This window comes from Chiroxiphia lanceolata, chromosome 13 (assembly GCF_009829145.1).
Source record: "Chiroxiphia lanceolata isolate bChiLan1 chromosome 13, bChiLan1.pri, whole genome shotgun sequence".
Taxonomy (NCBI): domain Eukaryota; kingdom Metazoa; phylum Chordata; class Aves; order Passeriformes; family Pipridae; genus Chiroxiphia; species Chiroxiphia lanceolata.
In genome coordinates this window covers 4,187,877-4,202,339 of record NC_045649.1, presented here as the reverse complement: position 1 = coordinate 4,202,339, position 14,463 = coordinate 4,187,877, and positions in this window count along the sequence as shown.

The following is a 14,463-nucleotide window of genomic DNA, read 5'->3' as shown; positions in this document are numbered from 1 at the left end:
TTGATTCCCTTAAACCATTTGGTCTTCTGGGAGAGCCTGGAAGAACTATGGCCACATCTCTTCCCATGTCGGTGTCAGGATGCAGATGGAAGTGGTAGCATTCCATGCAATCATTTTACTCCATGTAGACGTAGGAATCACGTTGCAAGGACAGCTGTTCCACCAAAAAAAGTGGTGGAGTACCACCATCAGAGTCTGCTTGTGACTAAATTGTTGTAACTGTATGTGCAAGGAACAGATTCTTTAAGGGACTGATAGTTCCCAGTGCCCAAAAAATCAAGAAACAGTTTTTTTCTCTTCAAGATTCACCTCAAATTGCTGGAATGGCTTATTTCAGAATTATGTAGTACCTTAGAGGAGTGAGATGTTTGTTTTTGGTTTGTAGTGAGACAAGTCCCATTGCTTTTCACAGTGAAAGCTGTGCTGGTACAGAGGGATGTGCTGCTCCAGCGGTGCCTCCTCTCCCGTGTTTCGGTGTCTACAGAACCTCTGTGAGCATTTCTGGGAGAGGAACATGAGTGTGTGCTGACAGTTCAGCCTCATGGAGAAGCCACCCTGCCAGTCTGCATGACAGAAGGGCTGAAGGCAGCGTAAACCTGCTCTTTTCTTTCTCTTCAAAGCATTTTTAACATCCACCTTACGTACAGTCCGAGGCCTGCGATCCAGGACGCGGCTGTGCCTCTGTTTCTTCGGCTGTTGGATGGGGATATTATTATGCTCTTGTCTCAGATGCTGAGAGGGTTAATTAATTATGTTTATGAAACCCTTTGAGATTCTCAGATGAAAGGTGGCTTTGGAATTGTTAGGTGTTATTATAAGAAAAAAGAATGATTTTATTGCTTCATGTTAATGGTTAACATCTGCACCACAAAACCTGCTTGATCACATAAAGATTCTGCTAAGCATTTAATCCTAATTTGCAGGCTGATGCATATTCATTTTATTTAGAAGATTAATTTAGTCATCAAAGGTTAATCTGCCTCGGGTTTGTAATTAGACAGAGCAGTGACTTGGCGTCTCTGGGCTCACCCAGGTTGCACTGGGTTTTCTGAGTGGGCAGGGCTTTAACTGTCACCACTTTTCACTTCCAGCTAGTGCTTGGAGAAGGCTTAATTTCTGGAGAAATGGTGAGTGGTAAAAGCTTTGGCCAGTTCGAAGATTAAAAGTAAAAGAAGAAGCATGAGCCAATGAACAGTCAGTGTATTGAATCTCAGAATGCTGCTTTAATTCATCCCTGGCAATGTCAGGGCAATAAGCAAGGGATTTTTTTTTTTTTTTTAATATGTATTTGTAAAAATGATTAAACAGATTTCACAATCTTTGATGTATGAATCCTGCCCCTCTTTCAAAATTACTGATTAGCAGTTTACAGAAAGTGTCTGAAATGAAGAACTGTGAGGCTTTCTGCTGAAAATATCAGATTTTAACTTTTAGCTGCTATTAGGCACTGTTAGAAGGTTATACAATATGACCTGTAGTTGCTTGTATCCCTGGAAATTAAGCCTTTAGTGCTCAAGGTCGGATCCTTTAATCAGAAGTCACTAAAGAAAGTGTGGTCCTTGTGGAGAACAAAAATCATGTTTCCTTTGCAGGTACACCAGAAGGCATCTTTAATTACTGTTTATAAAGCTGGCTGTTACTAAGTGTGAGGGATTATTAATGCCATGGTGTTGTCTTTTGAAGTGAGGAAGAACAGTGGCTGCTTCTCTGTCATGTCCTCATCTTTTCCCTGTTGCAAAGCAGTCAGGAGGGTGATATCAGAGGGCGTGTGCTGCACAGTGCTGTGCTTCAGCACCCTGTTAGGCAGTGAGGTGGCCTCCAGACACAAACTGGGTGATGGGAGGCCAGGGTGGCATGGGACGTGCTCACCCTCACTGTCAGTGGGGATGGGGTTGTCAAAGGGCAGCTGTGTGACTCGGGGATCCAGCTCAAACTGGGTGGGGTGTGGGAAGTTCACTGTGGGACGTAGGGCTGGGAAATGGCAGATGAAAACCTTGCGAATGGAAAATTTGTCTTAAAAATGGTGGCTTGCCCAATGTGAAATCAATATGGGCTGCAGAATAAGTACTGTAAATGAAAATCATGATACTAGAATTTAGGAATTTGGCCAAAGTTTTACATTTCATTGCAGCTTGGCTTTGGTTTAGTTCAGAATCCAGATTCTGGGGAGGGGGGGGATGTTGCTTTTTTTTCCCCAGTACAGTTCTCACATCTCTGTTTTGATTTGCCAGTTTTCCCCTCCTCTTTCTGGTGCAGAACCTCAGAAGCATCCAAGAAGGGATTTTGGAGACCATAAACAGTTCTAATTGAGAACAGCCGCAAATCAAGTTAAGTGCCAGCTTGACTATCAGAATATAAATGAAACTCTTTTATTAAAGCATTGTATTTTAATTATTGTGAAGAACAAGTGGCCTAACGTGAAAAAGCTTTTAACATAGCAGTTATTTGCTTGATAGCTGATAACTTAATTTTGGATTGATGATTACAGGTATGGCTTTTTGTCTTCTTCACTTTCATTTTTACTTGATCTAATGACTGTTCACTGATTTTCATTTGGACTTGAGGTCAACTTCTAATTCAGTTGCTAATAAACTCAGATTGGTTGAGGCCTGTTATTGAAATCAGGTTTTCTATTTCCAGTTTAAAAGGCCAAGGAAGTTTTGTTGGTGTTTTGAAAGAAGTTTAGAGTGTTTTGGGCTGATGATTTGCAAACACAGGAGCTCTTTGCAGAGTGACCCTTCTCTAGTCAACTGTAAGAACTTGTCAATTTGTTCTCTAAAATGAAAATAACCTGGCATGCAATGAGAGCGTGGGATGGCAATTCACTACAACTGAGGGGAAAAAAAACCCCAAACAGCAAGAATACATGTCACCCTAAGCAGATACTATAAAACAGTTACTGTTACATCATTCGAGCCCTTCCTTTCTAGCCAAGAGACTGAGTGGAATTAAACACACACATTTGCCACAGATTTTAGGCTATTTATGCTGTTTTAGTTGTCTCCTCAACCTGCACCTTCAGTGTCTTCACTTGCATCTTAATCCTGAGCTGATTTGTGTGAATGGTGGATAGGTACCACCAAAATGGGGATCGTGAGCTTCATCTGTCATCCCTGCTGCTGTACCATTGACTTCAGTGAGCTTCCAGAGGAATGAGTCTGGCCCACAAGAGTATGTGAACTGTCAAGAAGACAAACCTCTTTCTCATCCACTTGAAATGTTTGTGGGAAAGAATGCCCTAAATATTTAGCAGATTTTGTAATTTGAGAGGCAATGCAGGGTTGTTTTTTTTTTTTTTAATTTTAGTTTTCTCCCTACCTTTCCATTTTCTTTATTAAGTAGAGGAAAACCTTGCCTTAGGCCCAGTGTGCTTATGACAGGGAAAAAATATCTTCCAGAATCTCCATTATTGCTTGGGCCTGTATATATTGTTATTGCTCTTGTATTTGTAAAAGCAAAAGGTGACTGTACCTCTTATGAAAAATTCTGTTGGCAGAAAATACCTTCTTGCCCCCACCTTTTCCAAACCCAGCACGGTGCATAAAGAATCCAGGGGTGTTTATGTTGGTTATGTTAATGCAGCAGAGCTCAAAGCAGCATATATGTAAGGACTGGACATGTGTGCCATAGCTGGGCATTGTAGTGATGTACCCAAGTGATGCAGCTCATGGAATCAGGGGAAGCAGAGATGCTTAAAGCTAGTTTAACTTCCTCTCCCTTGCATGTTTGGGAGTCAATGAAGCTGCACAGAGAGCATCAGTGAATCTACTGCAACCCACCCTGGTTTCTGGTGGACAGAAGACCCAAAGTGGAACTTAACCTCAGATGTCCCCAGTAAGGTCACCTGCTTCAGCACTTCCAAAAGGCAGCCAAACTGATTGCTTGCATCAACCACCATCAAAGATCTTGCCCCTTCATATTTCAGCTGCAGGGAGCTGCAGTGAGTCAGGCTTGGGCGGAGGGGGGAGATCCTCCACCCAGATTGCCAGCTCAAGCTTGCCACTGCTTTATCGTGTGGTCTTAGGCAATGTGTTGAGTTTTGCTTCTGGAAGACCTCGGGGTTAAACTCTCAGAGAGAAAGCACAGCCCATCACCATTATGTGCAATGCCTGACTGCTGCCTCTTCAGCCATGTACGTACTAGGAGACCCCAGAGACACCCGTGTCTGCGCGTTAACGGAGCTGTTTTACATTTGATACGCAAAAAGACATGGCACAACACTCCTGAACAGTGCTGAGTATGGGAATATCCTCCCTGGGAGCGGGGCCATCCGTGTGTGTGCGTAATTACAAGTTCCCAGTCTAAGTGTGTATGTAAAAGTTCACGTTTATACACCATTGGATTTGCATAACACTGTCCACAAAATCAACGTTTCAGAGCTTTCAGAGCATTGTTGCAATCCTTCCCTTGTGCAGAATGATTCTGGAGCAGATTCTCGTTGACCAGGATATCTAGGCAGTAGGTCCCTGGCAGTGCTATCTTTCTCTCAGATAGGTGTGCCAGCTCCAAGACTGGTTACTGGTACCTTCAAAGGGTGCGAAGTCGGCACCTCCTTTGGCTGCCAAGGCTTCTGTGGAACCGAGTGCTCCTCTTTCCCAGCAGAAAGGACTCTGCTTTCTGCCTTTACTCTTGCCTAAGGGTGAGTTGTCTTTATCACGCTTACCCTGTGGGCACAGGAAGTGATATTATATAAGAAATAATTTTGCAACCCTATTTCTACTAATCATTGCCACTCCTACCATAATAACAGACAGATGCAACATACACGATTCATGTTTCTATTATTTTTCTGCTATGGTTTGCATGTGTTTTCCATTTAATTACAGTATATGAATTTCATATCTCTCATTTTTTTCCCCCTTCTTGGATTTAAAATTGAATTTGATATCTGTGATATATAGATAGGGCTGTGGTGAATTGTTTGATGCACTTTACACTGATAGGTCTGAGTCTCTGCAAATCTCTTAAGTGCTCTGAATATCTTCCAGTTTTGTTGGTGATGCAATAGTATCTGGGATACTACTGTAGTAGTTTCTACACAAGACAGAAGAGTAGCTTGAGCATTTAAAGAAACTTTGCTTAACAACAGTGACAACACCAAAACCAATTGTAACCATTTTTAGGTGTTAGAGAACTCTTTGCACCCATATGTCTCATAACAAATTGCAAAGGACTTTGCAGAGGGAGAAAGCTGAGGTGTGTTGTTCAGAGATGAGCAGGATACCGTGAACAGAGTAGTGACAGCACTGAAATAGAAACCAGGTTTTTGTGACTGACCTACTCAATGGGAAGTATGTCTTAAAATAATTCAGGCTTGAAGAACTTGTGGTGTGCTACTCGTTGGATTCTTTCTTTCCCAACCTGTGTTACTGTGTTTGAATTGAGCATGTTACAATACTTGAGAAAAGAGATTTCCGTTTAAGTTCTACATGAAAGAGGCCAACTGAAGTAGAGAGGAACATCACTAAATGTTGGTTCCTACTGTATTTTAACCTGAATTAGTGGAAATCTTACTAACAGTGGGCTTTGCCTCCTCTGTAACTTTCCATGTGTTTCAGAAAGAGTTGAATTATCCCGCTACTTATCAAGAAGAAAAGAAGAGCAAAAGGTCATTGGTTTAATGGACATGCTTTGGATTTACACTGGCATCCTAGAAGCAGAATTGTCCCTGTGGATGTAGAAGTATCATGGTAACACTGCCCAGGTAATATTCAAGCCTTATTTTTTTCCGAGTGCAGGTTCTGATTGTAGTGTCTTCTACAGATTGATCAGCTGTGTAGATGACACATGTTTTTAGAACAATGGTTGAATGCTTACTTAGTTCACACATGGCCCACAAAGATTTTGAAGGCTTGATGTACTCTATTAAGTAAATAACTATAAATAAAACAGACTTAAAAAATCTTTAAATATGCATTATGCCATCAAACTATGCTGTTTGGAAAGAGCTGTGGTGTTTGGGAAAAATTAGACATGTTTTCAGCAACTGTCCAAGTACATATTTACACATAGTTTATGGTGTATACAAAGCTATGTCCGTGGAAACTCTTGGGCCCCAGGAAGCTTTATTAATTATTCTTTGAATACAGTGTTTTCATTCACTTAAACACTACAAATGGACAGGAGACAGCTAATCATGGGGAAACATGCTGATTTCAAAGGAACTTGCAACTTGCTTCTCCCACAAACATCAGTAGAAAATGGCAAAATATTGATATGGGACGTATGGAATACACTGTGTGGGGAGAAAACAGAGATTTGTAGTTCTTATAGGTACATTTTAGTACCTGTTTGTTCAGCCAGGTGAATAAAGAGACTTTTCACTTGCTGAGAACTCTCCTGGTCAGGTCCAGCTAGAGATGACCAGCACTGAGGCTCTTCCCGCTGAAGGTGTTTTTCATTACTTGTGTGCCATCTATGACCTGCAGATATTTTGGTATTCTGGATTCCCCAGACACAGAATATTAGATGCTTTCAGTATCCTAATTCCTGTTCAGTTCATGAGGAGCATAGTCTGTGGGCTTCTGGCTTCGTTGTTTAACAGGGGTATAGTGTGATACTTGAAAGACAAAATTTCTTTAGATAAGAAAATTCAGAGTAGGGACCTTACTTTCCTGCTTGCCTGTGATGTTATCAAACAATAATCCTCGTTAAGTAAGGATTAATGTTCAAACATGATCAGGCTGGTGAAACATCTTTTTGGCTGCAGAAGAGACCTGGCAGAGTCTTGCTTTGCCTGCCTTTGGATCATTTTATAGACCTCGTTCACATGAGCCACTTTACCTGTGAGTGGGATCATCAGCTTCTCCCACTACCACTGAGGAACATCTTGGACTGAGGTCTCACCTGCATCTAAGAATAATGCCCTACCAAAGCATCTTTTAGTTGTAAAGTTCTGGGACCAAGTTCTCTGACTCTGTATCAGCTGGAAGGTTGTTTTGGATTTCGCCAGGTTGTTTTATCACGTGCTGGAGAGCGCCTGTCTTAAGCAGACTTGTCCTAAGCAATCCTCTTAGTGTTCCTGTGAGAGGTGGTTATATTTTAAGTACTGTAAGTCAATCTGTTGTCCACCTCTCATGGACAACTTGATCAGACCCCATGGGGCAAAGTTAATAGAGTCTGGTAATACCTAAAAAGCCCCTTTACAAGCAGCACCATTTACTTTTCAGTTGTACTGCTTATTTGCTAATTCCCATCTCCTCACAAAACTTTCTAGGTACTCTGATTTCTTTATCTGACTTGTTAGGAGCGAGCATGGCCCTTAAGGACTCCTTTATTTTTGGATAGTTGTCAATTTTACCAATTAAAAGAACGCCTTTGGATAGTTATCAGAAGCTGGAGCTGAAAACATGTTTGCGATTACTGATGACATAGCTGTTTCTATTTGCTGCTCTCTCTTTTAATTCCAAAAAGTGATATTTTTTTTGGCAGTAGATATAAGAAAATATGTCACTGTGTATAATTACAAAATGCTGTTCATTTCTATCTTGTAACTGTGGGGGGTTAGTTGGTACAATACATTTGGTTCAGTCTTGGCTCACTCAACTGCATGACACACGTTTAAGTGTATTATTAATTGTCATGTTAATATTCATTACCATGTTAATTTTCATGGAATCATATAATTCTGCATGCCTCCAAATTGATGTTCAAGGGTATATGCAAGCATGAAAAAACCCACTGAATGATTTCCTAGGACATTGTAATAAACCTTAAATAAAATCACGTTCTGAACATTTTCCTCCAGGAGACCTGGGCTTTTTCAACGGGCTTTACCCCACCATGATACTTGCTACAAAAACAAGATTCATCCCTGGGAATGGGCTTTGTACAAAGCTGCTTTAAATGTTCCTTGTGCTTTCAACCAGATTCAAAATACAAATCCACAGTGCTGGCTTTACTTTCATTTCCTAGGTTGCATCTGCCATCTCATCAGAGCAATCTGACTGTACAGTGCACTGAAGAAGCTGCATAATATTTCTAGTGGCTTGGATTTTTCACTTGATATATAGCAAATATATGAATAATGGCTCAATAAGTATCTGTGAATTTTTCAGTAGAGTGTTTTGCAAGAGAAAGTTCTACTAGAAACAGCAGCTTGGGAACTGCAAATTTGGGGGATGAGAGGTGAACCTCATTCTGAACAGAAATGTCTGTTGCCTGGGGATTTAAAAGAAAAGGATTGATACAAATATTTTGGGCTTAACCTCCTGTTAGCACAGACCATCTTACCTGAAGCCTGGTGAAATCAGTGGGAATTTTTGATTGTTTTTGAATATGAATCAGACTTCCGATGCATGTGTTTGTAAAGGAGAGAGGGCACATAGCACCTGAAATACTCTATTTTTCCAGGAAATAGGCCCATCCAACTCAGACTTACCCATTTCTGAGAACACCTTTGGTCACAAGGCACTGCACCTGCTGCAGTTTGTAGATGGGTGGGTTGTTTTCTCTAATCCTGGTGAAGTTTTAAGAGCTTGCAGATATGTTTATTATCCACTTTTACTTGTCTTAGAGAAAATATAGGCTTAGGCAAGAGAGAGAAGTTGGCTTTAGCCTCTTGCCTTGGCTGGTGTTACTCTGGAGGAGGTGTAAGGGCAATGACATGAAACCAGGGTGGGGTCACAGCACTGAACGTTTTATTGTGGCATAAGAATAGCTCCCTGCCAAAGTCCTTGTAGAGCCATGTATTTCAAGGTCATGTGTTTCACTCCACAATTGTCTCAAAACATGCTTGTAAATAAATTGTATGGGCTTAGCTCTGCTGTCATGACACTCTCCCCTAAGTAAATGCCAAGGCTACTGTGGATAGAATTCCACTGACTAAGAAGGCTCACACCTGAACAGCCTTAGAGCTGCTCTTCTCAGCTAGGATTTAGTAGTCTTGGTTCTAGGTGGCAGCAAAGCCCTTCTCAAGCCCTCTGAGTCGTGTGGGGCACACCTGCCCTCGGAAATGAAGTGCAGAGATATCTGAGCTCCTTGTGGACAGGCCAGCTCTGGAAGCAGAGCTGGAAAAGCAGGGCACTGCTGCACTGACAGGTCCCTGCTGCTGCTAGGGCTGAGCTGCTGGCTGTGCAGGGCTGTGGAGACACAGCTGCTTGGGCAGGAGTTGCATGTTTTTCTGTGCTGCAGCTTCACTTCCTAGGGTAGGACTCTGCTGCACCGTGGCTTTCTGTCTGGTGAGAGTATGAGCAGTTTCAGGCATAGAGGAACTTTTACCAAGCATTTGTGTATTGCCTGCAACAATTAGAGACACCAGCACACTGTTACATCATCATCATTATTATAATCAACAGGTTGTATTCAGAAGTCATGTCTTGTTTTAAAATACCAGACCTGTTTGAACACAGACATTTAATCTAAATTAATGTATTGATAATATGTTAGGAAAGATGTTCTGAACTTCTTTTTAAGCAGAAATTGACATTTTATCTGAAAATAGTAATGGAAAGAAAATTGTATAGTCCAGCAATGTATATCATTTAGACCTGATGATAGAATAATTGTTTTCCATCAAGGAAACCAAAGAAGAATCCATAATAAAATTTTACAAGTTAGCTGCCATCAAGAATAAACTCAAGAGCACTATATGAAATGAATTGTGTGTTTTAACTGAATCTTCTCTCAGGACAATAACTCTAATGTAGAGCCAAGGTCTGAGGAGGTCACCTGCAGAAAACCCTCCTGGGGCATTTCAGAGGAGAAAGGAAATATTCTTCTCCCTGTCAGGTTCACTTCTTGTCCTAATATGTCTGAGGATGTGCATTGAAAACATAATACACAGCCACCATTTCGAGTTGGGGTTTAGATAACAAGGGTCATTAAGAAATCTCTAAGGATGACAAACTTAACCCTGTATGAACTTAAGGATCATATCCTGCTACTAATGCTAAGAGTAAGTCTGGTTGATTGTAATTGTGACTGAACTAAAATGTCATTTACCATTAGGATCAATTTCTCTTTTTTTTTTTTTATAGCATTTCTCTAAAAATAAAAGTGTAAGATCATAACAGGCATCTATTGAGCATAGTCTGTAGTGATCTTTTCCAGAACGATGTGAGAGAACATCTGGATTTCCATATGTTTCCAAATATTTGCCATATCTCAGATTATGTTTGCAGGACCGGGATGTGGTAATTCAGTGCAGGATCCCAAATTAAAATACCTATTGAGAAACCTCAACATTTGTCATCACAGAGATCTAACTCCACAACTTCTGCTGAGGCCCTTCGGGTAAGCCAGGGTGTATCACGACTCCTCCTGAGTTCAAAGGATGAGGTGTGCTCTCCAAAGAATGTGCAACACTCCTGCTCTGAATAACCACAGGTACTGCTGGGCTCTCAGCACACTGGCTGTTCCGGGGTGAGGTGCTCCAAAGGTGTTTTCAGGGATTCCCATGTTAGCTGTGTGGGAATGTTTGGATGTTGGCTCGTTAACGGTGGTTGGGCACCGAACGAGCTCCCCAGGGCAGTGGTCATGGCACCAAGCCTGGCAGAGTTCAAGAAGCATTTGGACAACACTCTTGGGTGCATGGTAGAATTTTTGGGGTGTCCTGTGCAGGACCAGAAGTTGTACTTGATGATCCTTATGGATCAGGATATTTTGTGATCCTGTGTGCCGTAGACAATGGAGAGAGTTTGAAGTTACCCTGCCAGTGACAGTGCAAAAAATTCCTCACTGTTGGCACCATAAAAATAATTCCCTGAGCGTTGTCAGACCTTTATCACAATGGCCCAATTTATGCCTGCATGAAGCATGGAGGCCACTTTAAATCCCCTTGCCCAAATCCCCACGCTCCATCCTTACAGGCATGCCTTTGAGCCTTGAGCCTCATGTAATTTTTTATAGCTCCATTAACTGGGATGTCATCAATTTGAACAATTACAAATTACAGTGATATTAAAGTATCCAAGCAGTACTAGCCAGAAGTCAGCAAGGATGGGAATTATCACATTCCTTGCTCTCCAGTTGTGCTGGGGCTCCTCACTTGGTTCCTGTGCCCCTTGCAACAGGGAGTCAGGGTGTCAAAGATCTCATTTGTTTTAGCTTCCTTGAACTCCAAAAAGTGAAGGAGCTCGTCTAAGCACAGAGTTTCAGTATATTGTGTTTACTTAAAGGGATTTAGGCACTTACAGAAAACACTGGGTAGATAGACACTAACTACAAGGATTATGGGTGAATTTTCTTAGCTCTACTCCTAACTCAGTCCCATTCCATGAGGCTTTCTAATCTCTGCAAATCTTTTGTTCTTAATAAAAAAAAAAAGAAAAGAAAGAAAAAAAAAAGATAGACCCCTTGGGTATCTTTTCTGGGCAAGAAGGATAGAAGGAGCCTCCTTTACTTTACGGGAGACTCAACTTTTTGTGCCCATGTGTCAGTAGTGTCCGTCTCAGCATTGCTAAGCTGGTGCTGTGTACAACAAAGCCATCCCTTTTCTCCTGGGATCAGGATGAAGTTTTGTCTCATCAGATTTTTTTTTCTCAGAAGCCTTTTTTGATTCCTGATGATTGGATGTACTGGCTTTATAACCTTTTTTCCCCCCACTTCCTTATATGTTGGTTTGGTCACAGGACACAGTTATGTTAATTTTTGGAGTGGTCCAATTTGTAGTATCTAGCTGAAGGCACTCTGCAGCATAGTTTCTTTGGGATGTTAATAGACACATAGTCACCAGGGAGGGACAAATTTGAGTCCCTGGGAGACAGGAAGCCCTGCTTTATGGAGGACTTGTGGTCTTGCAATGAGACAGACTCAGACTAACCCTCCTCTCAGTACGATAAATCAGGAGTGATTTCCTTCAGCTGAAAAGGGGTTGCAAAGAGATAAAAGTAGTGACAGAAGAATCATTGCCCTTCTCTCTTAAGAGCAGGCAGTTGGTTAAATTCCTTTGCTCCTCAGATAGTGTTGAATGTCATGCAAGTGATCATTCAGCCTGGGGGAGTGGGATACAATCAGGATGCTAATGTGCTGGGAGTGCAGCTGTTTCTTCCTCAGTGTCGTCCACGCTTTGACTCACCTTTGCTGCCAAAGTACTTGCTCACTGCTCTTCATTTGTAACTCAAATCGGTACCTACACACATTTGTGACTGAGATTTGTAAGAGACAATTTTATGCTTGAAAAGGGAGAATTACTTTACAGCTATACCTGTTGTCTGTGCAGCTGCTTGACAACCTCGCAAGAATTCCTTTCACTCTGTGCCTCTAGTTCTCTTTGTCAGTAAGGAACAGAACATGTATAGTTCTAAGTGCTGAAAATCAAATATTGACGTGATATATTAACTTCTTTCCCCCCCCCCCCCCCCGGTGTTCTAAATATGGCTCTACTTTGAAATTAAGTGTGCTACAGAATATTCGGTTGCAGCACAATGCTGGCATACAGTTTATAAATTGTTAGTGTTTGGCAGCCCTTGGTTTTTAAATTCCTACTGATCACAAGTAGCTGGCACTAATCAGCTCCAATAGAGTTATGGTACTGTGTACCTTCTTAAATGGCTGGAGTGGAGATATACATCTAAAACCCCATATATAATAGCCACATGTCAGAAACACTTTACTCTGAGCAGGGGTTTTATTTTACTTTTTTAGATCTCTCACATTTTACATCTGGTTCAACAGTTCTGAAGGAAACTACATCTGATGTGATAGCAGGAGATCTATATCACACATCTCAAAACCTGCCAGAAATGCAATTTAAATATAGTTTTGGACAGAGTAAAAGAAGTATTATTGGTATCAGATGTTTGGGCAGTGAGAAGTTGAGCTCCAGCTCTCTGCTTGATTTTTTTTTTGTACAGAAGGAAATCATAATGTGAAATCCTAGTTCTGCTAAAAGTTGTGAGAACTTTGCCATTGATTTCAGTCACCAGTTTCACCTTGCAGCTGTGAAGTACCTGCCAAGTTCAAGCAAAACTGTATAGCTGGAGCAGCAAAGGCAGCCCTGGATGTGCTCTTTTGCAGAGATGAGCACGGTTGGGACTGGTTTCAGTGGGGATAACAATCACCTGTACCATGTCACAGACTTAAGACATCTTCTCCAGTATTTGGATCCACAAAAAGTTTGGGCAGGGAAGGCTGGTTCTAGTGGTGCACGGTCACTTTATTCTGGTTTATTTTCACAGTGCAAGTTTAGAAATATCTGAAGTTTCAGATAATCTAATTCAAATTAGTAGAAGTTTTATGCCTCTGTCGTCTGAGAGTGCACATACCACCTGAACTTCTGAAGTTTGTGGGAGTCATCCATCAGTAATGGAGGGAGAACAACCTGCGTCTGTCACAAATTAGCACCTCTCATGGCTTGCGTCTGAAGGGGCTGCCTGCACGTCCTCTGCACATGGCACTGGGCTTAGTTGCTTGGAAATAAGATAGCCTGTGCCTTAAAGAGATGTAATTTTAAGGCTGTTGATACTTAGGGTTTGCTGAAAAACAGACCTCAGTGATCCAGGGCACTGAAACCTGTTAATAACAGCTGTCAGTCACAGGCTGGGGAATGCATTCAGCCACTCGTGTGTCAGCAATAGGCCCAAGCACCTCTGCACGTAGCACAAATGCGTTTTGTTCTTGTGCTGGGTGTGTGGGATATGTCATTGTGCGGAGTCTGGGACTGTCTGAACAGACAAACCAGGATTCACTTTGTTATTAGGATCCTAATTGTTATTATTTCATCACTCCAGAGCCCTAACGAGGGACAGGGGCCCCGACGTGATGGACTTGATAAGAAGATGAGCTTCAGCTCTTGCTTTGGAGCATGCTAGTTTTTGTCTCATTACTCCTGATCATAATCCAGCACCAAAAGAAATCAAAAGCTGTCTCTGAATTCGGAGAGAGCTGAGGGCACACGAAAGCTCTCAGGAAATGCTCAGTGTGTTGTCAGGATCAGGCCTGTAATGTGTAACTCCAGCCTAGAAAACTCATTTCCTTTGAAGCTCAGTTGAGTGTTACTACTACACATCAGCATGTTGCACCACACAGAGTATATCAAATTTGATGTCATTTTTTTTTTCTTCCTTTTTCCCTGGGAACCTGTAAATATCCTTTGGTAGCAAAACCAGAGAGGAATAAATTCTCCTCGATGTATTTACAAATGTGAGAAGCTTTTCAAGTTGTATTTGCAATTCTCTTTCTTGCAATGACCTCTATTTTCATAATCCTTCATGGAATATCATGGTTTAAAGAGCTTTCTCTCCCTGCTGTTTTTGTTAAAAGGTTTTTGGTGTGATATTTGGAAAGTCAAATTCTGCATTTAAATGTTGTGTTTTCACAGATATAAATGAAAGAGGCCATATTTATCTTTTTTTCCCTCTTTTCCCCTTTTCTGAGAACACCAAGCAATTCCATTTTTCTGCATGTATTGTTAACTAAACCGTGAGAGCATACAACAGCTTTAATAGTAAAGCAATTGTGATTACATCTTGCTTGTAATTACATTTATTTCCTCACATATGTCCAAAAAAGCAAGCATTAGTT